Source organism: Corylus avellana, chromosome 6 (assembly GCF_965113065.1).
Source record: "Corylus avellana chromosome 6, dhCorAvel1.hap1.2, whole genome shotgun sequence".
NCBI classification, from domain to species: domain Eukaryota; kingdom Viridiplantae; phylum Streptophyta; class Magnoliopsida; order Fagales; family Betulaceae; genus Corylus; species Corylus avellana.
In genome coordinates, this window is record NC_142495.1 from 18,451,957 (window position 1) to 18,474,707 (window position 22,751).

At 36.5% G+C, this 22,751-nt stretch overlaps 1 pseudogene; it reads left to right on the forward strand.

Moving 5' to 3' along the window:
• Positions 1–253: 253 nt before the first annotated feature.
• LOC148584973 (ribonucleases P/MRP protein subunit POP1-like) lies at positions 254–17,605 on the forward strand (annotated as a pseudogene).
• The last annotated feature ends 5,146 nt before the right edge of the window (positions 17,606–22,751 follow it).

Sequence of the window (22,751 nt, forward strand, 5' to 3'; positions counted from 1 at the left end):
GAAAAGGGTTTTGGCTAAAACCCTAATAGAGAAGGAAAAGCGACATCGTCTCTCTAGTTGTTCTCTCCGTCCAATACTAGGTAACCCTAAACCTAACCTCTGCAACATTGATAGGATTTACAATCTTCACTTTTTCTACAGAAGTTTTAACCAACTTAACCGCAATGTGATTTGTTGATTCTGAAATTTTGCTTTCTGGTTTTCCAAATTTTGGTGTTTTGTTTTTTTTTCTAGTGGGCAGTTAATTTGGTGTATGATGGCTGCTTTTGAAGGAAGCAAACGGTCTCAAGCTTCAACAACTCTACCTCCACGCAAAATCAATGTCAAGAAATTCACGGAGTCTCGAGGTCCCGGAGCTTGAGGCTCTTCACTCAATAGTTGCGGACCGGTTGAGCAAGAATTTCAGGTCTCGGAGGAACAAGAGATGGAGAACCATTGCATACAACAATCAGGTTGTGTGGAAGAGATGCAGGAAGAGGCGGAAGTTAGGAGGAGAAGTTGCTAAGGGCAATGCTTTGGACGAAGATAAGGAGAAGAAGGCTCCTCGGCGTGTTCGTCATAGCGTTGAGCTTCGAAAGAATCCAGAGAATGGTTTTGTTACTTCTGAAGATGGGACTAAGAGACTGAGAACGCATGTTTGGCATGCAAAGCGATTCACAATGACGAAGCTCTGGGGGTTTTTTATCTTCCTCTGGGTTTGCAGGGAAGGTAATGGATTATTATTATTATTGCTTTTTTCTTCCTCAAAATGTATGACTTACAGAGATATTTCAAAGTCCATGAATCTTGTTTTGAAATCATATAGGATTTTGATGTGCAAGTGCTTGTGCCATTAATTGCCTAATCGGAGTGTGCGTGTGTGTTAGATGCCATACTATAGTTTTATTTTATTTATGATGGGAAATATATGTGGCTAACTTATGAGTAAAGATTTTAACTTTATTATGTAGTGTAAGGGATTCTAGGGCGCTCTTGAAATGGTTCAAAAACGGGGTGCTCGTACATGATGCAAGCTATCATGTTGCTGTCCAATTGGAGTGTTGGTGTGCCAAATACTACATAAATTAATAGATAATATTTAGTACGTTTTAACTCGCAAGTGCACAAGATGAAAACAATAGTATAGTGCAGCAAGTACGAGATCGATCCCACAGATATTGTTGATTCTATTTAGAATTAATTAAAATATCAAAGTTGTCACGAAATTGATATTGATATGTTGAAAAGAAATAAAGATTAATAAAAGGTAGGACTTTGATATGCACCACTAATCATGCTCAAATAATATAACAATATGCCAATGCTTTAATCATATTATGAATACTTAATGTTTGCCAACCTAAGGGTATGGGTGTCTACTCCTTAAGCTATTGATCTTCCTAAGCAACGAATTAGGCACGGGTGTCTACTCTAATTCTTTTCTTTCTTAATGAATTAGGCATGGGTGTCTATTCTAATTCTTTTCTTTCTTAAAGGATTTAGCATGGGTGTTTACTAAGTTGTTCTTTAAGAAAGCATAAATCTATGGAAATCGACAAATACATGAGGCCTAGGGCATAGGTGTCTACTCTCGGTTCCCCATGTTGATAAACCCAAGAACTCGAGGTGAGATTCTTTTGTTACTCTATTAAACCCAGGACTCGATTATCCAAATTGATTTAATTAACTAGTCCGTGCCACATGCATATAATGGCCAATCACACACATATGAGGAATTCAATAAAACAAGTATTAATCAAGTTAAGTATCACAATATGATTATCATAAAGGCGTCAATATTGAAATATCTAATAAACATAATTAGGACTTCAATCTAGCGCTACTAAAGGTTTAGTTACACATAATTAAAATAAAACTAAAAAGAAAAGGGAAAGAAAGAACCAAAAACCGCTCCTAGAAGTAGTCTCCAAATTCCCTTCTCTAAAGTTGTCCCCTCAATTGTGTAAAGATGGTCTATTTATAGACTTAAGAATACTCTAGAAAACCTAGAAACCCTAGTAAAATAGTAGGGTTTAGTCCTAGTGCAACTAGGACTAGAAAAACCCTAATATGGAAAGCAATAAGTCTAGCCGCAGCTTCTGGAATTCTCCAGTGCACGAGTGCGCTCGATCGCAGCCCATGTGCACTCAATCACACGGCTGCGATCGATCGTGTATCTTCTACGCTCGATCACAAATGCGATCGAGTCTTCTCTTGTGCGCATGAGCGCACGCCTTGCTCTTCACGGCTGGACCTCTCTGGAAGTGCGCTCGATCGCAGGTCCGCTGCAATCGATCGCACTACTAGAATGCCTTTTCTTGCTTTAAATCTTCTAGCTTTTTTCCAATTTTGTCTTTTAAGCCCGATACTTCCTAGAATGCTTTATTTTCTTCCAAAAAGCTATAAAACAATGAAAATACAAAAAGGAAAATAAAATAGCATAAACTAACAAAACTAAGGAATTAACAAATATAAGTTAAGGGCTAAAATATGAATATTTTGGCACTTGTCATATCCCCAAACTTACATATTGCTAGTCCCTTAGCAATACAAAACTAAAAACAAAATGAAAAACAAAAAAACAAAAAGATAAATCCATCTTTCGTGGGATGTACGATTACATTTAGTGTATGCTACAAGCCTTTTAAACCTCTAGGCATTCCCTGGAGGACGAGTGAAGTTTCATGAGGGTTTTTCAGGAATGTTACCCACAAACATTATGCAAAAGTTCAGGTTATCCAAAAATTGAGTGTCACTCAAAACCGTGATTTTCATTCATTAGCAAACTTAAAAAGATTTTCTCTTTTTATATATATAAATATGTCAAAGTATCCATCTAATAAGTCATCCAGTTTTACTCAAGACATAGAAACATACACATCAGACTTTCATGTCATACCCCACAACTTATGTGCTAATGTGCTTCTCTAAGATCAGATCAAACATGTGAATTCTCAATTGCCCTAAGCAAGTAACCAAACTAAAAAACTCTATCATTAGATCATGTGTTCAAAATTTTAAGCTCACCAATGAGAATCAAATCACAATTTTTAAGATCAACCAAAATTTTAAGACAACATGAACATGCATATTTTTTTCTTTTTAAAAAATGGGACAAAGTGCGTGTAAAGTGTCTCCCATACCCCCAAACTTAAATTACACATTGTCCCCAATGTGTGTATAACATGGAAATATCTTACCCGGGAGATGGACGAAACTGTCTAGAATAGCATGGCTCATAGCATACCCCCAAACTTGAATTGAAGCACACTTGTCCCTGCAAAACAAAACACTATAGTAACAAAGGAAAACAAAAACAAAATAAAAATAAAATAAAGATAAAATAAAAATGAAATAAAAACAAAAAAAACAAAGAAATAAAAAGGATATGCTATAGGGTGCCTCCCATGAGCGCTAAGTTTAACGTCTTCAGCCAGACTGTGGCACTTTAAACTTGAAGCATCTGTCTTTCCTTCTCTTGCACCAAAGGGAACAAATTTTTTCTATTGCAAGGTGATTCCAAATGTTTATAGATCGGGGAGGACCACTTTGAGTTTTCTCCAACAGTTTCTCATTCGGGAGGGAATCATGAACTGGATAGTACTCAAGAAATTCGTCTATCTTGTTGTCCTCAATTTGCTCATCACATAACCCCAGCAGACTTCTCTCTTGGATTCTTGGTAATTTGGGAATCGGAGCTGATGTTGAAGAAGTCTCAATGCTCTCTTCCTTTTCCCATTGTAGCTCCTCTAGAACCTCAGTTTGCTCATCTTCTTCTTCCACCTTGTTGTTCTCAGGAGTGGAATCCAATAAGGCCTCAGCTTGCTCACGTATCATGGCAAGGTCCAGATCAAATTCATATTGAGCAAAGTGCTCTTTCAATGGATCCTCCAGACTTGACTCACTAAACATCTCAGCTTGCTTGAGGAACTTGTCAAGATCCAGGTCAAATTCAAATTGATCAAAACACTCATTCAATGGATCCTTAAGACTTGGCTGATTAGAAATATCAACATACTTAAGTAGCTTGTCCAGGTCTAGGTCACCTCCAAATTCATCAAAGCACTCTCCTAAAGGATCCTCAAGACTTGCTTGGCTCATTAGAAGTTTCAGCTTGCTCTAGTAGCTTGTCCAGGTCTAGGTCACCTCCAAATTGATCAAAACGCTCTCCCATCGGATCCTCAAGGCTTGGCTCACAAAAACTCTCCTCAACAGTTTCTTCATTCCCAAGTGTGTTGGTTGTTTGCTCATGATAGTAAGTGCACTCATCCTCCATGTAGTGCTTATTAGGATTGGCCACCAACTGACTTGGACACTCTTCTTCTTCTTCTTCTTCTTCTTCTTTAAGTATATTTGATATTGCTTGAAGTGATCCTCTGTATTGGCCAAGGTGGATTGCAACTGTTGATAATAGGCCTTACTATGGCTAAGAAAAGCTGACATTGTTTCTTCTAAACTAGCATGCGCTTCTTCTAACGCAGAATTCTTCGAAGGAGGTATCTCTTCTTGGTATTGTTGAGGTAGAGAGGAATATGAATAGTCATATATGGGAGATGGTTCCTTTTCATGGAGTTATTGTGCTTGAATTCCAAGAGCTTGAGCTTGCCACGAGAAATTAGACTGTTGGCTCCATGACGAGTTTTAGGAATCAAAATAGCTGTCGTTCCCCAATGTGTTTATATGCCCAAAAAAATCGTTAGAATTTTGTCTTAGTGAGGGACAATTTCTAACATGGTGATAAGGGTCATGACAAAATGAACATGGTCCATGAGGTGTCGGAATGCCTCCCCACATGTGTGAATCAAAAATAAAATAACAAAAAGTTAAAATAAAAAAAATAAAAACAAAATTTAAAAATAGAACTTTCTAATATGCAGACTCGAATGACCCTGCATAAAAAGAAAAAAATTAGATCTGTAATTAAAACAATTTCTATGCTACTGTCCGGATGTGCGATCAATCGCACTTGCTCATGCGCTCGATTGCACTGGTACGCTTGATCGCCCAGGAATGGGCGCTCGAGTGCACCTCCGGAGGCAGAACAGTAACTGCGGAAAATTAGAAAAACATAAAGAAAACTAAAATAAAATAAGGAAAAAAAAAAAGGTCCAAACAAAATTAAACAATCCTCGGAAACGGCGCCAAAAACTTAGTGTGCCAAATACTACCTAAATTAATAGATAATATTTAGTACGTTTTAACTTGCAAGTGCACAAAATCAAAACAATAGTATAGTGCAGCAAGTACGAGAACGATCCCACGGAGATTGTTGATTCTATTTAGAATTAATTAAAATATCAAAGTTGTCACGAAATTGATATTGATATGTTGAAAGGAAATAAAGATAAATAAAAGATAGGGCTTTGATATCCACCATTAATCATACTCAAATAATATAACAATATGTTAATGCTCTAATCATATTATGAATACCTAATATTTACCAACCTAAGAGTATGGGTGTCTACTCTTTAAGCTATTGATCTCCCTAAGCAACGAATTAAGCATGGGTGTCTACTCTAATTATTTTATTTCTTAAAGGATTTAGCATGAGTATCTATTAAGTTGTTCTTTAAGAAAGCATAAATTTATGAAAATCGACAAACACATGAGGCCTAGGGCATGGGTGTCTACTCCCGGTTCTCCATGTTGATTAACCCAAGAATTCGGAGTGAGATTCTTTTGTTACTCTATTAAACCCAGGACTCGATCATCCAGTTTGATTTAATTAACTAGTCCATACCACATGCATATAATGACTAATCACACACATATGATGAATTCAATAAAATAGGTATTAATCAAGTTAAGCATCACAATATGATTATCACAAAGGCGCTAATATTGAAATATTAAATAAATATAATTAGGGCTTCAATCTAGCCCTAGTAAAGGTTTAGTTACAGATAATTAAAATAAAACTAAAAAGAAAAGGGAAAGAAAGAACCAAAAACCCCTTCTAGAAGTAGCCTCCAAATTCCCCTCTCCAAAGTTGTCCCCTCAATTGTGTAAAGATGGTCTATTTATAGACTTATGAATACTCTAGAAAACCTAGAAACCCTAGTAAAATCGTAGGGTTTAGTCCTAGTGCAAGTAGGACTAGAAAAACCCTAAGTTTAAAAGCAATAAGTCTGGCCGCAGCTTCTGGAATTCTCCAGCGCACGAGTGCGCTCAATGGCAGCCCGTGTGCGCTCGATCGCACGGCTGCGATTGATCGTGTATCTTCTGCGCTCGATCGCAATTCTTCTCTTGTGTGCACAAGCGCATGCCTTGCTCTTCACAGCTGGACCTCTCTAAAAGTGCGCTCGATAGCAAGTCCCCTGCGATCGATCGCACTACAAGAATGCTTTTTCTTACTTCAAATCTTCTAGCTTTTTCCCAAATTTGTCTTTTAAGCCCAATACTTCCAAGAATACTTTATTTCTTCCAAAAACCTATAAAACAAAGAAAATACAAAAAAGAAATAAAATAGCATAAACTAACAAAACTAAGGAATTAACAAATATAAGTTAAGGGCTAAAATATGAATATTTTGACACTTATCAAGGGTCTGGAGGTAGGCATTCCCTCTTCTTTGTTACAAGATTTTATATTCTACGTCTTTTTCCCCTTTCTGTTCACATTCTTAGATAATAAGGCCTCTTAGGACTGAGGAACAATGCCTTTAATTGTTTGTTATAACAGCTACTTAAAGCTCCATGAGCCCGACAAAAACTATGGTGTAATATGTTTCTCGTCTGTTATGAGATTCTTAATCTAATCTCGTGTTGTGTGTTTCCAGGATTCGTTAAGGTCAGTTCTAAAAATGGTAATGGTGCCTTCCCCTTCGGCTCTTTCTGAAAATATTTCTCGCTCTGTTATTTCTGGTGTCTTATATGGAAGTGCTATGGTAGGTTATCTCATTAAGCCCTCTGTTATGGACAAGGATTATTATTTAAGGAGTTGGATATATGAACTCCTTGTTCTTTGCAGCTTCATCATGTTGGAGCACCTGTTTCTCAGTCAATTGCTTCTGTGACCTACATGTGGCGACCCGTTCTTCAATAGAATAGAGATAGTGATGCCATGGATCATGATGGTGATGGATGTAACAAGCCAGAAAGTATTGAGTGTTCTTCCTTTCGCCAGATTTGGGTGTGGATACATGTTTCTGCTTTAAGTGAAGGATTTGGTGCTCTAAAACTTGCTTGCCAAAAAGAGGTACGAATTCTAAATTTGGTTCTCATAAGCGTATCATATGTTGCATTACTTTTTTAGAAGCCCAACCTATTGAAGCGTATTGGCTTAAACTCCCAACCTCCAATGAGGTGTCACTTGGGAAGTCCTCTATATTCGACCAAGCTCATAGCTAATGGTAAAACATGTTTATAATGTATGCCATTATATCCTTAGATAACAATTCCAGTAATAGATTTTGCATTTGTCTAGACTCATAAATGGTAAAATAGAGAACCAGCTGAGCTAGTGTTTAGATCACATGCTCCTGTAATGTTGATGTTATATTTGTTTCATGTCTTCTATCTTCAGATGGATGAGAGGGGATGTTTGGTCAACTGTTTTTCGCGTAAAGGTCAACTTGCAAAACTCGAAGTATTGGCATCAAAGGCATTCCAACATCTTCAAAAGATATTACATCCTGTTGCTTGGTAAGTTATTCGAAGGTAGAAATAGTTTGTATTAAGTTTTGAAGTTCAGGATGGTTCTAATGGTGCTGTCTGGCTGTACAGTTCTTCTGAGAATTCTTGGCAATTGAAGAGACATTTAACTGCGGTGTTGGACAATGACTCTCAGTTTAAGAGGTCTATTGTTCTTGAAAATGGAGAGGATTTTTGTACTCATGCAATTTTGTCTCTTAGAGTCGAGGATCCCCGCATAATGCCTGAGACAGGGATTACAGATCTTCCAGAATCACTTTCTGCTGGTTTGCTCAGTGTCCCAGAAGCTGAAATTAAAGAGCATGCTGCATTAACAGGAATATCAGACAGCAACAAGGAGTTGCTCTCATCAATTTGTTCAAAACCTGAAGGAACTATTTATTATGACAATCAGTTATGGAATAATAGCAGCAGAGTAAGTTCCCCCGTGGAAGAGAGTGTTTTGTGCATGGAAAAACATAACCTGCATATGGATAACTTTTGTCTTGATGATCCAAATTCAGGAGTGTTGAACACTTCAACCAAGGTGCAGTGCTCAAGATCTTGCCCTATTCTGCTTTTAAAAAATAATAACCAAAAGGGTTCACTTATAGGGTAACTCCTTGCTTCCGGTAAAATTTTCAATTTGGTGTTACTAGAATAAAATTGTATTACATAATCTTGTGCTTGGTTTGTGGTTTTACATTTAACTTGTGTGCTACTGCTCATGTTCACTTAGTGTCAGTATTTGTTGATGTTTTTAGGCACCAGTGTGAGAGTAGTGTCGTAAGACAAATATGGAATAAGTGTCACTTTGCATCATAAGGGTAAAATTCGCAGTTCTTTATGAAATGTAGAAAAAAGCCTATATATATGAAATGTAACTCAAATTTTAGATCCTAAGTCTATGTGATTAGCCTTTTCATCAGCATGTGCTCAGCCCTCCATATTGGAGATTTAGTTTTAAAAATAAAAGATCTTGTATTGGACATTAATGTTTTAGAAGAAGAACATCATTTTGACTTCTGTGATTCATTCCATTTAATATTTAACTAATGCTCAAAATGAAGATAAGCATCTGGATTTTATTGAATGTTTATTGCAAAATTTTGAATTTGAAGTGGTCTGTAAGATAAGTGATGAATCTGTTACACATGTTTCTGGAGGGAGCAAATTGTGATTCCATTTTTTAAAACCGCCTTAAGCTACTCAGTGGATTAAACCAAAATTATTTTCTTCTTGTCTGTATCATTTGTTTTGTGCAAAGCTAACATGGTGAGGAAATATTGATTTTGTCAAGCATGAAATATCCAACTTTCAATATTTAGTGTCTCATTGGTGTTTGTTTTATTTTCTATCAGATGGTCCATTGTACTCCCCTTAAGTTGGGTCAGGGCCTTTTGGGCTCCTCTTGTCTCCAAGGGAGCTCATGCAATAGGTTTGTGAGAGAAGCACTGGGTTGCATGTGAAGTAAGTCTTTTTTCACCTTACAGCTATACCTTTCATTACTAGATTATCAAACATTTATAGTAATCTTCTCTCTTGTAGATAGGGTTGCCATTTTTTCCTTCAGATTTTCCTGATTGCAATGCGTACACAAACTTTATGGCAACTGAAGCTGCTGCCTTTAATCAAAAAGCAGAACGTTGTCCTCCTGATGTAAGACCTTGGAGAGTTCCCATTCCACCCCCATGGGACGCTGTCCGGCTTGCTTTTAACCAAGGACTCACTAGAGTTGGAAATAGGGAAATTCATGGTGAGGAAGATATGGTTGATGGGAATTTATTGTCCAACTCTGACACTGAATATTGTAGTATGTCATCGTTTGTACGTCGTGGTAATCAATTTGATGGAGTGGTAGCAAGGACATACTTGGTGCTGACTGATTTCATGAGAGACATCCAAGGTGATCGTTTGCTTCTATTTCCTCAATTACCAGACAGGAAGACAAGTATTTTTAAGTTTATGAAGGATGAAAGTATGTTTGGCCCCAGCCTGAATCGTATTGCCCGTTTTAGTCATGATGGTAAATTATGTTTTCTTCGAATTCTTCTCCATGCTTATAAGGAAGGCGTTTTCGAAGAGGGAGCAGTTGTGTGTGCACCTTAACTTACTGATATATCACTGTTGATTACAAGGTAGTTAATTCTTGAAACTTGTCTATCTTAGGTTAATATTAGACTTTTTTTTCCCTTCACTTGACAAAACTAGTCCATTTTATTTTCCCTTAGTATCTTGAAAGTGTTGTTACTATCGTTATCATTGCAGGTCAGGAAATGAGGAGGGACGACTTCAAATGCCTCAATCTGCTGTGAGATCATACTTCAAGGAGCGATCTTCTTCTTCTGCTAGGTGGGAACTCCACATACCAGAAGATGCTGTTGTGAGGGAATCTCATCGGTGGCCAATCGGCTTTGTCACAACTGGATTTGTTCGAGGGAGGTCGGTATCCGCCACCTAACAACTGCTTAATTCTATTTGCTTTTGGCCATAATAATATAAATAATATTGGGTCGGATTTGTGTGCAGCAAGAAGCCAGTGGCAGAGGCTTTACGTGAGGCAGTCTTGCTTGCTCTGTAAGAATTCAATATATAATTAAATGCTAATTGACAGAAAAATTAGCAGCGGAATGAATAATTATATAAATACCTCTAGCCATGCTTTTGCTCAAGCCAATTGAAGAACAGTTTCACAGCAACCAAATCTAGAAAACAAAAAATATTGAGAGGTTCTTCTGACCTATGCCTACCAGTAAGTGCCAATTGATGGAATACACAGGCTTTATTTATAGGTAGGTCAGGGGACCCTCAATTAGAGCTGTTACCTTAATTATTCCTCCCATCAAGGAATAAAAATCAAATCAATACAGCTAATTGATTCCACAAAATAAAATCTTTAATGAAATCAAATACTTGTTCCACAAGAATTAAATCAGTGATTTAATTCAGAATATTTGATTGAAATCAAATACTTGTTCCACAAGAATTAAATCAGTAATTTAATTCAGAATATTTGATTTACACAATAAGCTTTAATTGGAATAAATTATTGAACACCGTAATTTTATAATTACAATAATATATGTGACATAAAGGGACATACTTTAAATGGAATTTCTTACATTCTCCCACTTGGCCCTTATGACACATAAATTCTTTATGGTGTTCAATTCTATGATATGGCCAATACTTTATTTATTCCAACCATTCATGGAATCCTCCCACTCATTCAAGGAATACCACACACGAATCATGGCGGTAAAGCTTTTATATGATAAGCTGTCCCTTCCATGTATCACGATGTGCAATACCTCCCTAAATGAGTACTTTATGGATAATGTACTTTATGAATGAACTTCCTATAAGTCATTCGGGTCCAACTTTAATTTTATCCCCACGGATAAGAATAATATATATGCGCACAAAAATCTTTATAACATAACCTTTATGTCTATAGACCAATTAAAGAGAAACTAAGCACAAATGAATTAATGAATCTCATATATTCCACATGACTTTATACTTTCTTTACCGGTAAACCTTTAGTCATGGGATCCGCAATCATTAATTCAATACTTATATGCTTAATAGACACTTATTGTCACTTAATGTTCTCTTTCATAGTGATACTTTATGTCGATATACATACTTCTGCTTCTACTCAGTTTATTCTTAGAAAAATAACTGTAGTAGAATTAACTCAGAAGATCTTTATGGGTCTAACTATAAAATCGACCATTTTGAGACCTTAACAAAAATGTCTCAAGCATAATGCCTGTGTAATTAATTCACAGCATGTAATGACTTTTGCTTTCATGGTAGATGTAGCAACTGTAGTTTGCTTACTGCATCTTCAGTACACATATATACTGAAGTTGATTCTCTACTATTTACACATTTAGCAAAAATCAAACCTGAATAAACACCACCAAATGGTAAGTGCATTTTTAGGTTGAACTGTAGCTCTTGGTTCATTGCATATTCCATAATACTATATTGACCCAATAATCCAACTGATGTCAGGTCTAATGTAGACCTGTGCATACATATGGAATATCTGCCTTTGTTCCAATACATTTTGGGATATTTTCCCCTTTAATAATAGGTGCTACTGAAAATTCATAGTTCTTCATTCTGAATTTCTCCTAAAACTTCAGTGAGAGGAACTTTATGTAGCAAACCTAAATTAGTGCTTGCAAGCAAAATATTATCTATACATAGGACTAAAAGAAATGTAATTTTACTCCCACTGACCTTAAGGTATATACAATGATTAACAAGGTTCTCAATAAACCCATGTGAGGTAACAACCTTGTATTATATACCACTAGTGAGAGGCCTATCTTAGTCTATTAATAGATATCCTTAATTTGCAAACTTTCTGACTGTTATTAATAAAACCCCTTAAGTTGTCTTATGTACACCTCCTCCTTAAGATCCTTATTCAAGAAAATTGTTTTTCACATCCTTTTGATATAGCTCTAAAACAAAATGAGCTACTCATACCATGATAATCAATGCCTTCCTTTTGAGTAAGATCATTGGCTACAAGTCTAACTTTATATCGTTCAACATTACCCGGAAGCATCCTTTTAGGTTTTATAAACCCATTTGCAGCCTATGGCTACAACTCCCTTTGGTAAGTCAACAAGATTGCAGACTTGAATTTTAGCCAAAGATTTCATCTCCTCCTTCATGGCATTGAAACACAATGTGAAGTTATCTCCACCCAAAAGATGTGAAAACAAATTTTGGATCGTTCTTAGGTCCGACATAAAAATCAGACTCCTAGAAGTATACAACATAATCACTAGAGATTGTTGGTCGCCTTATTTTAGAAAATCTTCTTAATCCTACTTCATTTGCTTTTGACAAAGTCTGAGTAGGTTCATTCTGAACTTGTTCCTTATGAGTTGACTGTTCTGAAACCGATTATGCTTAAAGATAATCAATTTGATTTTTCTTAAGCACAATCAAACACCCTTCATGTGAAGGGCTTCAGTCAACTCTTGTGCTTCCTCTAATTCAATCCCTTGAGGATAAGCACTCCCACTAAGTTTAGTGTCCTCTAGAAATTTTGAATATTAGACTCAACAATTCTAGGACTAAATGAAGAACTGTAAAGCCTAAACCCCTTGGAGTTTACTGTATAACCTATAAAATTCCGCTAGTTGTCCTTGAAGCTAATTACCTTAGGTGTGGATTATAAATCCTCACTATAGCAAGACAACCCCATATGTGTAAACAATTTGAACTTGATTCCTTTCATTCCTTAATTTATGTGTCTTATGGACAACTTTGAATGGAATCGAGTTAAATGTATACACAGCGGTTTTCAAGGCTTCACTCCATTAGGAGAATAGAACATTACCTTTCATGTCCCATTTTCGTGTACCTACCATAATACTATCTGCCTCTATCAGATCTTACGATCTTGATTTTCTTTTGTTTTGTTTCTCTATTTCTACCTTATAGGTACTGAAAGCATTTAATGCCCAAACCTTATGATTTAGAAGATAGAGATACATGAACCTTATATGGTTATTACCGAAAGAGATAAGACATCTCTAACCATTTAGGCAAGAAGTATGGAAAATGTTACACTTGTACATGATTTCAAGAATTTCAAAAATCCTTTTGTTGGCACCTTTAGTGGTATAGTTGGTCTGCTTTTCCTTAATGCAGTCCACATAAATACCAAAGGTAATAAATTTCAAGAGTCGCAAAAACTCTATCATTTATCAACCTTTTGTTCTTTATAGAGATATATTCCAATCTCCAATGCCATAATATAGAGGATTTTCTCATTCATAAGACTCTTCTTTATGTCAACATTTATATGCAGGGATTAATTTTCCAAAAATTGGGATCTAGATAAATTTTAAATAGACCATTAATTTAATATTCCACCAAAAAATTTTAACAATATTCAAATTTGATTTTAACAAACTAAAATAGAAATTAAATTTCTAAAAGAATTGTGGAATATATAAAAAACATTACTAAGGTCAAAATGACATAACATAATTTTTTAAAATTAATCTATAGATCCCAACAACCCCCAATTGTAAATAATTATTATTTAGAAAACCCTGCATTATGTTGACAACGTGGACCGCTAAACCAAATTCAATCCACATAGTCCTTAGGAGAGTCAATAAAAGAGATTCATGACACACTAGGTGTATGAGATTACCTTTATTTCAAGTCATTTATGATACTTTATGCAATCATTCTTTATATGTCCATAATTTTCCTTAGTGTAAGAGAAACAAGTATCTTAATTGCCATAACACTTTGGTGGCACCTTGTTCTCATTCATTAACTATTGGACATGATTGCCTATAAAGGTCTTTCCCTTAACATGAGTAACTTTCTGGATTCTCATGTCTTAATCTCTCATCTTCTTGAACACGCATGATCAGAAGTTCCTTAATTGATCAGTTATCCTTATGTGTGCCACAAGATATTTGAAAAAATATCATATTTAGATGAGAGAATAAAATTGACCATAATGACTCAAAAACTCAACCTTTAGGGACTTCATAATGAGCTGTTATGTCCTTCATTTTCATAATGTGCTCAAGCACATTTTGAAACTATAAAAGGTTTTACTTTAAAGCTTTTCTATTAGGGTGCAGGCCAAAGCCTTATTGGAACTCACTAAATGTTCCTCAATGACCTTTCTTTGGCCTTAAAACATTAAGGAATAAAACCCTAATGCTTCCCTTGATATGAGATTTCATGAACGTTGAAACTTAAGCGATTTAAATCACTACAATCGTTCATGTTTAATAATCTCATGTGGCATACTTGATTCCGTGGGAGAAGGTGATTCGTCCACACGAAACGTCAATTCAGTCTCCAAACACCCCAAAGTGAAAAGCACATTTTTCTTTTTAGTCAGGAAAAATTACCACTAGGAATTATTGGAACATAAAATACTAATAATTAAAGCAGTAGGAATACATCCAGTAACCAAGAAAAAATTATATACTTTAATGCTATGAAATAACCTTATTTAAATTAACCAATGTTAATTTAATAGTAAATTTCAACCTACCTGTGGGCAAAGGTGCATCACGCATGAAATTTACTCTTTATTAATAACACTAATAAATTTAGCATTAATAAATAAAATTTTCCGTACCTGTGGGCCTAAGAGAAATTTTATTTTCAATGTTAAATTTACTATCTTATTCTAATTAACTCATAAAAATAAAAACGTCCCTGTGGGGATTGGCAAATTAAATTTATGAATTAATTACAACACGATATTAATTTTCTTTATGAAGTTCATATATATAATCTTGATACAATTATCATTATAAAATCGGGATGCTGTGGCTCTCCCAAAAATTATTATGACAATTATGACTTCATTAACATCGAATTTATTTAAATTAACCAATGCTAATTTAATAGTAAATTTCAACCTACCTATGGGCAAAGGTTGCATCACGCATGAAATTTACTCTTTAATAGGACTAATAAATTTAACATTAATAAATAAAATTCTCCGTACCTGTGGGCCTAAGAGAAATTTTATTTTTAAAGTTAAATTTATTATCTTATTCTAATTAAATCATAAAAATAATAACGTCCCTGTGGGGATTAGTAATTAAATTTATGAATTTATTACAACATGATGTTAATTTTCCTTATGAAGTTCACATATATGATCTTGATGCAATTATCATTATAAAATCGGGATGCTGTGGCTCTCCCAAAATTATTATGATAATCACTACTTCATTAACATCCAATAACTGTATAGATGCCACAAATAAAGTTTTCAAGAATAAAAGACAAAACCATCATATTAGTGGGTAAATAGTATTTTTCCAAAGTACAACCGGATAGTGTCCCAGATAAGTGAGGGGGCGCACAACGGCACACTTAAGTCCCAAGACTTACCTTGCCAGAGCTTTCCGATTGCAATTTTGGATAGTACCATAAACATTCACCAATACATGAGGTTTAGTTAATTATTCTTAGGTCCAGGCATCAAACAATTTATATTTAAACAATTAAAAGAATAAATATATCCTTAAGTTCATGCATTAAAGAAACAATAATTTAATACTGAACAATTTAAATGATAAGATGAATAAAAATGCAACATAAAAGCATAATAATCTCAATAGCCTAATGGTCTTAAAGTGACCTTAAGTCTTAAAGTGACCTTAAGCCCATTATACCTTAAGAACCCAAGTTCTAAACCCAATGAGCCCCTTTTTTTTTTTTTTTTTTTTTAACTGAATGGGCTATCGGGTTGGGCTTCCTTATTGGGTCAGCCTTTGGTTTCTGTATTGGGTTGGCCCAATCGGGTTAGCCCACTTAATAAACCAAGGTTTTTTTTTTTTTTTTTTTTTTATAAACTGAATTGGGCTTGGGTTAAAATGAACCCATACCCAGTGGCCCAAAAGCACTTGACCCGGTTCCTTATGGGTTAGAAACCCTACCCGGAAAACTTAATCTCAACCCGGAAATCCTAACCCTTGCGCTGCCGCCACCCAGCCTTCCTCATGCGTCGGCCAACGCAGGGCCGCCGCTCAATGGTCATCTGAGATCGGCAACCACCAGAGTGGGCCGTCTCATCCAACCAACGAGCCGCCGCCGTTGTTCTTTCACAGGCGTCCGTGATGGGCTGCTGCTTGCTTCATGCGGCAGCCGTGCAAGGCCACCGCATAGCAGCCCCATACGACGCAGACCGGCAGGAAACGTAGCGCCGTTCAACTCGCTTAATGCGCCGCTCCCTTCATGCGCCGGCCACCAAGGACCGGCGCTCTGACCGGACGACAGCAGACGACCGTCAGCAGGAGCTTCGGCTCCGTTACCCACAGGCAGCCCGTACAGGGCTGCCGTTGCTTTGAGCCTCCGGCGGTCCTCATCGGGCCGCCAGCACTCACTTTATGCGTCCAACGCCGCTGCTGTGGGGAAACCGGTAAGTTCTGGTTCCGGTGGGCGGTGGATATTCTTTTGGCTGGCTTCTCTTTCGGCTATCTCCACGTTTTGTTCCAAGTTTCACAGAAACAAGAGAGGGGGCAATTTGGTCATAAACAAAATAGTAAGTGGTTATGGCCTTTCATTTAATTTCAATAGAAATAAAACAAAACAAAATATATATCAACATGGCTGTGGGTTCCATACTTTATGCTCCTCACCATATTTTTGTTTCAAAAATCAATAAACAAAATAAAATATTGTTGAAACAAAATTATAATTTTATAGCAGACATATCTCAAAAATTAAACTGAGCAAATATGGCATAGAGGAGGCTCTGATACCACATGTAAGAATTCAATATATAATTAAATGCTAATTGACAGAAAAATTAGCAGCGGAATGAATAATTATATAAATACCTCTAGCCATGCTTTTGCTCAAGCCAATTGAAGAACAGTTTCACAGCAACCAAATCTAGAAAACAAAAAATATTGAGAGGTTCTTCTGACCTATGCCTACCAGTGAGTGCCAATTGATGGAATACACAGGCTTTATTTATAGGTAGGTCAAGGGACCCTCAATTAGAGCTGTTACCTTAATTATTCCTCCCATCAAGGAATAAAAATCAAATCAATACAGCTAATTGATTCCACAAAATAAAATCTTTAATGAAATCAAATACTTGTTCCACAAGAATTAAATCAGTGATTTAATTCAGAATATTTGATTGAAATCAAATACTTGTTCCACAAGAATTAAATCAGTAATTTAATTCAGAATATTTGATTTACACAATAAGCTTTAATTGGAATAAATTATTGAACACCGTAATTTTATAATTACAATAATATATGTGACATAAAGGGACATACTTTAAATGGAATTTCTTACATGCTCGTCTTAGGGAGGAGCAGTGGAAGAGTATGCCCAGAAAGTGAAGAAAAGAGATCTACGTGCTGGTTAGAAATCTAAGATCTTCATCGTATAGGCTTGCTCTTGCGACCATCGTCCTGGAACAAGCGGAAGATGTGGAATTTATGTGAGCTGCTGGAAACTCATGGTTTTTGTAAATGTCCTGTTGAACTTGGATAAGGTGCATAGTAAAAATTGAAACATTGGAGTTCGAATTGAAAATCGCCCAAAACTAATGTAATTTTCCCTTTAGTTTACATTGAAAGTAGAATGAGACAAAAGAAAAGGCAATCAAATCTCAATTCCATTGCGAAAATCAATACCATTATACCATGCTTACTTTTATACGAGTTGGTTCTACAAGAGCCAGCATGAGTTTACAAATTATACAAGTCAAATGAATGCAGAAACACTAGCCATAACATCAAGAGGACATTTCAGAATAACATGAAAGAGAAATGTAGCGCTGCATTTTAGACATGAGTGTCTGTACAAAGCCAAATAGACCATAACGTCTATCATAGAAAACAGTAAAGATTTTTTCCTAGTGTTAATTGTAAGAAAATAAAGACACCCATTTTCTCATACCGTACCATTATAGATTAATTGCACCCAAATAAAAAGATGTAGCCATTTGGTACCTATAGGACTTATTTAGCGCATCTGTCTCAAATTTAGAATGGCTTTTGTAAAGAGAAAAAACTATTTTTTTTTTTTTTAATTTTAAAAAGATGGATCGGAGATGGTCTCTTTTGTAAAATTTAGCTGGTTTTTAATTTTCACTTTGTAACCTGAATAGAAGCATAAAATGTTTCAATTAAAAACTTCTTACATGATTATCTTGTGGTTCAGATAAGGTTGAATTGATATGTTTTTTTAGGGTTGGTTTAGAACTGGACTGAAACGGCTTTGTCGTTTAAAGAGGGTCTATATATAGTATTTATTTTTTGATCAAATTCGAATTGAAAATTGAAAACAAAAAGATAGCTCATCATTGTGTAGTCCAACATTTGAACTATAATATTTCTATCAGGTTTTAGGGCAGGGCTGAAATATGATACACCACCTTGTATAAAACTCTTTCCCTTTTTTGGAAATTTGACACTTCCATTATATTATGAAAAAAGAAAAAGAAAAAGAAGAAGAAGCTAAGAGTAATGCCACTCGTTACACCTAGGGTTGGTTATCGGTCATATCAGTCAGGTTTTGGCCATTTTTGGTTACCAACCAATACCTATCGGTTAATCGGTTTCCTAACCCATTACTGACTAATAAGGATTTATACCGAAAATTATCGGTTAATTGCTTAAACCGGTTTTTGTGGGCTTTTTTTTTGGGTTATTACTGTTTGCTAATTGGGCAAAAAATTAGTTGTTTTGTGGCCCAAATACTTTTTGTTGGGCAAAAATAGCTTATTAAAAATTAGTTATTTTGAGGGTCCAAATACTTTTTGTTAGGCTAAAATAGCTTATTAAAAATTAGTTGTTTTGAGGGTCCAAATACTTTTTGTTGGACTAAAATAGCTTATTAAAAATTAGTTGTTTTGGGGGCCCAATTTTTTTTTTTTTTTTTTTTTTTTTAATATTGATCCAACACATTTTTTTTTATATTATAAAATAAAAATCAATGGAATAAACTTGACTGAGTGTGCCAAATGACTACCATAAAAGCCACGATGCTTTAATCCAGTAAATATTTTACAAAGAACAAAACGCTGCATTAATAAAACAGAGAAGCCTACCTAATATAGTTACAAACTTATTTCCATTAGTTCTTTGCAATAATCAATCTGAGTAGTATTTCAATTTATATTTCCAGCAATCAATCAGAAAGCAAAACTCCACATCCAACCACTCATTAATGAAAAACTTTGAGAAGGTTTATCGAAAGTTGATAATTTTACAAGTACAATACAATTGTATATATATACTAGAACTTGACCTAATGCAGAACAGAATCAAAAATATTACAAGGGATTCTATACTAAACAAATCTACTAGCATCTTTCCTTGGTGTCCAAGTTATTGCCTAATTGTGCAACTTGCCCTCTAGAACATATTAGATCACGGGCTGTATCCTTGAGGAAATCTTCTCTACATGCTATCATAAGTGGATTCCAGACATCTTTCCATATTGGTTCAGATTTACTGCAGCTGCGGGATTGACTTGCGCTCGATCGCATTTGGTCTGCGCTCGATCGCAATCGGGCTTGATTCTCGACTTTTGCTTCTGTTAGTGCGATCGATGCTGCGCTCGATCTTGCGATCGATCGCACTTGGACTTGATTCTGGACTTCCGCTTCTGTTAGTGCGATTGATGTTGCGCTCGATCCTGCGATCGAGCGCACTCGATCTGCACTCAAGCTCTTGATAGCTTGATCCCCCCCCCGCGGAAGTTGATAGGGGGAGGAACCACCAACAACTTGGACTTTAGAGCTAGAAATTGGGCTGATGGTAATCCTTTGGTGAACAAGTCAGTTACCTGATCATAGGTGGAGATAAAATTAATTAAAATATCTCGGTTAAGCACCTTCTCCCTCACAAAATGATAGTCCAACTCTATGTGTTTTGTTCTAGCATGGAAAACAGGATTAGAGGCCAAGGCTAGGGCACCAATGTTATCACACCACAAGACTGGTGGCATAGCTAGATGAACCTTGATTTCTTTGAGCAACATTCGAATCCAGAATAATTCTGCTGTAGTGATAAAGAGTGACCGATACCCTGCTTCAGTGCTAGATCTTGAGACTACAACTTGTTTCTTGGCACTCCAGGCAATTAGACAATCTCCTAAGAACACTGCAAACCCTGTGGTGGACCTACGGTCATCTGGACATCCGGCCGAATTTGAATCACAAAAGGCATTCAGTTAAAGATTGCTCTTGGTGAAATGCAAACCATGGTTAGTGGTGCAATTGAGGTACCTGAACACTCTCTTTGTTGCTATCCAATGAGTAGATGAGGGTGCATGCATGTGCTGACATAATTGGTTAACTGAGTAGGCAATTTCGGGCCGTGTGAGTGTACAGTACTGTAGAGCTCCCACAACCTGTCTATAAGTGGTGGGATCTGTCAAGGGTTCCCCATCAAACCGGGATAGTTTGGAGCCAGAGGTGCAAGGGGTCTTGGATGGTTTAGAGTCAGCCATATGTGTCTTGTGCAGCAATTCTGAGATGTATTTGGTTTGACAGACATGGATTCCAGAGGTATCTCGAGTGACCTGGATGCCGAGGAAGAAGCTCAATGGTCCTAGGTCTTTGAGAGGAAATTCTCTCTACAGCTGAGCAATGATACCTTGAATAACGGAAGAATGCGTGCATGTGATGATAATATCATCCACATACACCAGCATATAGATCTGAATGAATTCTTGAAGATAGATAAAGAGTGAGGTGTCAACTAGTGAACCCTTGAACCCCAACTCACAAAGAAAGGTAGATAACCTGTGGAACCATGCTCGGGGAGCCTGTTTTAAGCGATAGATAGCTTTATGGAGCCTACAGACCATGTTAAGATGAGCTTGGTAAATGAAACCAGGAGGCTGCTCCATATAAACTTCTTCAGTTAAGTGCCCCTGCAAAAATGCATTTGAAACATCAAGTTGTTTAATTATCCAATCAAAATGAACAGCTAGAGCAAGGATGACTCGAATAGTGGATGGTTTGATAACTAGACTGAATTACTCAGTATAGTCAACCCCACTTCTTTGATCGAACCCTTTAGCCAACAGCCTTGCTTTATATCTCTCCACACTCCCATCAGCTTTTCTTTTGATTTTGAAAACCCACTTGTTTCGAATAACATTATGGTGAGAGGGTCTAGGGCATAGAGACCAAGTGTTACTGGACTGCAGGGCATCATATTCTTGTTGCATAGCCTCCATCCATCTAGAGTCAGTTGCAGCTTGGCGATAAGACACTGGTTCCAAATCAAGCACATTGGTGTCATAAAGTTTGAAATCTGGAAAAGATTTGGGTTTTAAGGACCCAGTTTGGGACCTTGTGGTCATGGAGTGTGTTGGTTGGGGTGGCGAGGGTGCTGAGGGTGCTGAGATGATGGGTAAGGTAGAAGGGATAGCAAGAGTGGAATGGTCATGAATGGCGGGTGCAGGTGTGGGACTGGGAGGTAAATTATGGGTAATAGGATTGATGTTTGCTGCAGTGGTAGGTGATGAGGAATCTGAGGTTGTGGCTATTGAGGTTTGAGTTGTGTCAAGAGGAGTAGATGCTGCAGTAGGGTCAGAATCAGTAGGTGAAGAAAAAGTGAGAGGTAAAGAAACTGGAAGTAATAGAGAGGCATCACCTTGTGCATTGACCTTGGATGGAAATTGTGTAGTGGCTTGATCTTTGGCAGGGAAGGAATCTTCATTAAAAATGACATGCTTAGACAAATAAGCCTTGTTGGTCACTGGATCTAGGCACTTGTAGCCAGCATAATTGTAACCTAGAAAGATGCAAGGTTTGGACCTATAGTCTAACTTATGCAAGCCATAGGGTCTAAGAAGAGGATAGCAAAGACAGCCAAAGACCTTGAGCTTTTGATAATCTGGATTTCGATGGTAGAGTTTGAAATAAGGTGACTGATGGTCTAACACAGGAGTAGGCAATCTATTTATTATATAAACTGCAGTGAGGAAAGCATCAACCCAGTACCTATTTGAAAGTTGGGAGTGTGCTAAGAGAGTGAGACCTGTTTCAAGAATATGCTTAAGTTTCCTTTTAGCTAAACCATTTTGTTGTAAGGTGTATGGGCAAGACTTTCTGTACTGAATTCCATTATTGATGAGGAAGGATTGAAATTGGTTGGAGGTAAATTCTCCTCCACCATCAGATTGAAACTGTTTGATTTTAGAGGTGAATTGATTTTCAACAAGGAGTTTGAATTTGACAAAATTTTCAAAAACTTCAGACTTATGGTGAAGTGGATATATCCAGGTGAACCTAGACCAGTCATCAACAAATATAACATGATACTTATATCCACTGACGGATTGCACAGGAGAAGTCCAAATGTCACTATGTATTAAATCTAAGGGTTGATGAAAGATGCGATGAGAGGCATGAGAGGGCTGTCTTTTGCTTTTACCAAGTTGACAGGAAACACAAGATGCAGTTTTATTGAAATTGAAATTGGAAATAGGAAGGGAATTGTCTTTAACAATTTTATTGACAATATCCAAAGATGGATGTCCTAATCTAGAATGCCACATTATAGAGGTGGTCTTTATTCCTATGAAAGCTGTAGAAGTCTTGTGTCTCTTGAGAAGATTCCTTCCTAG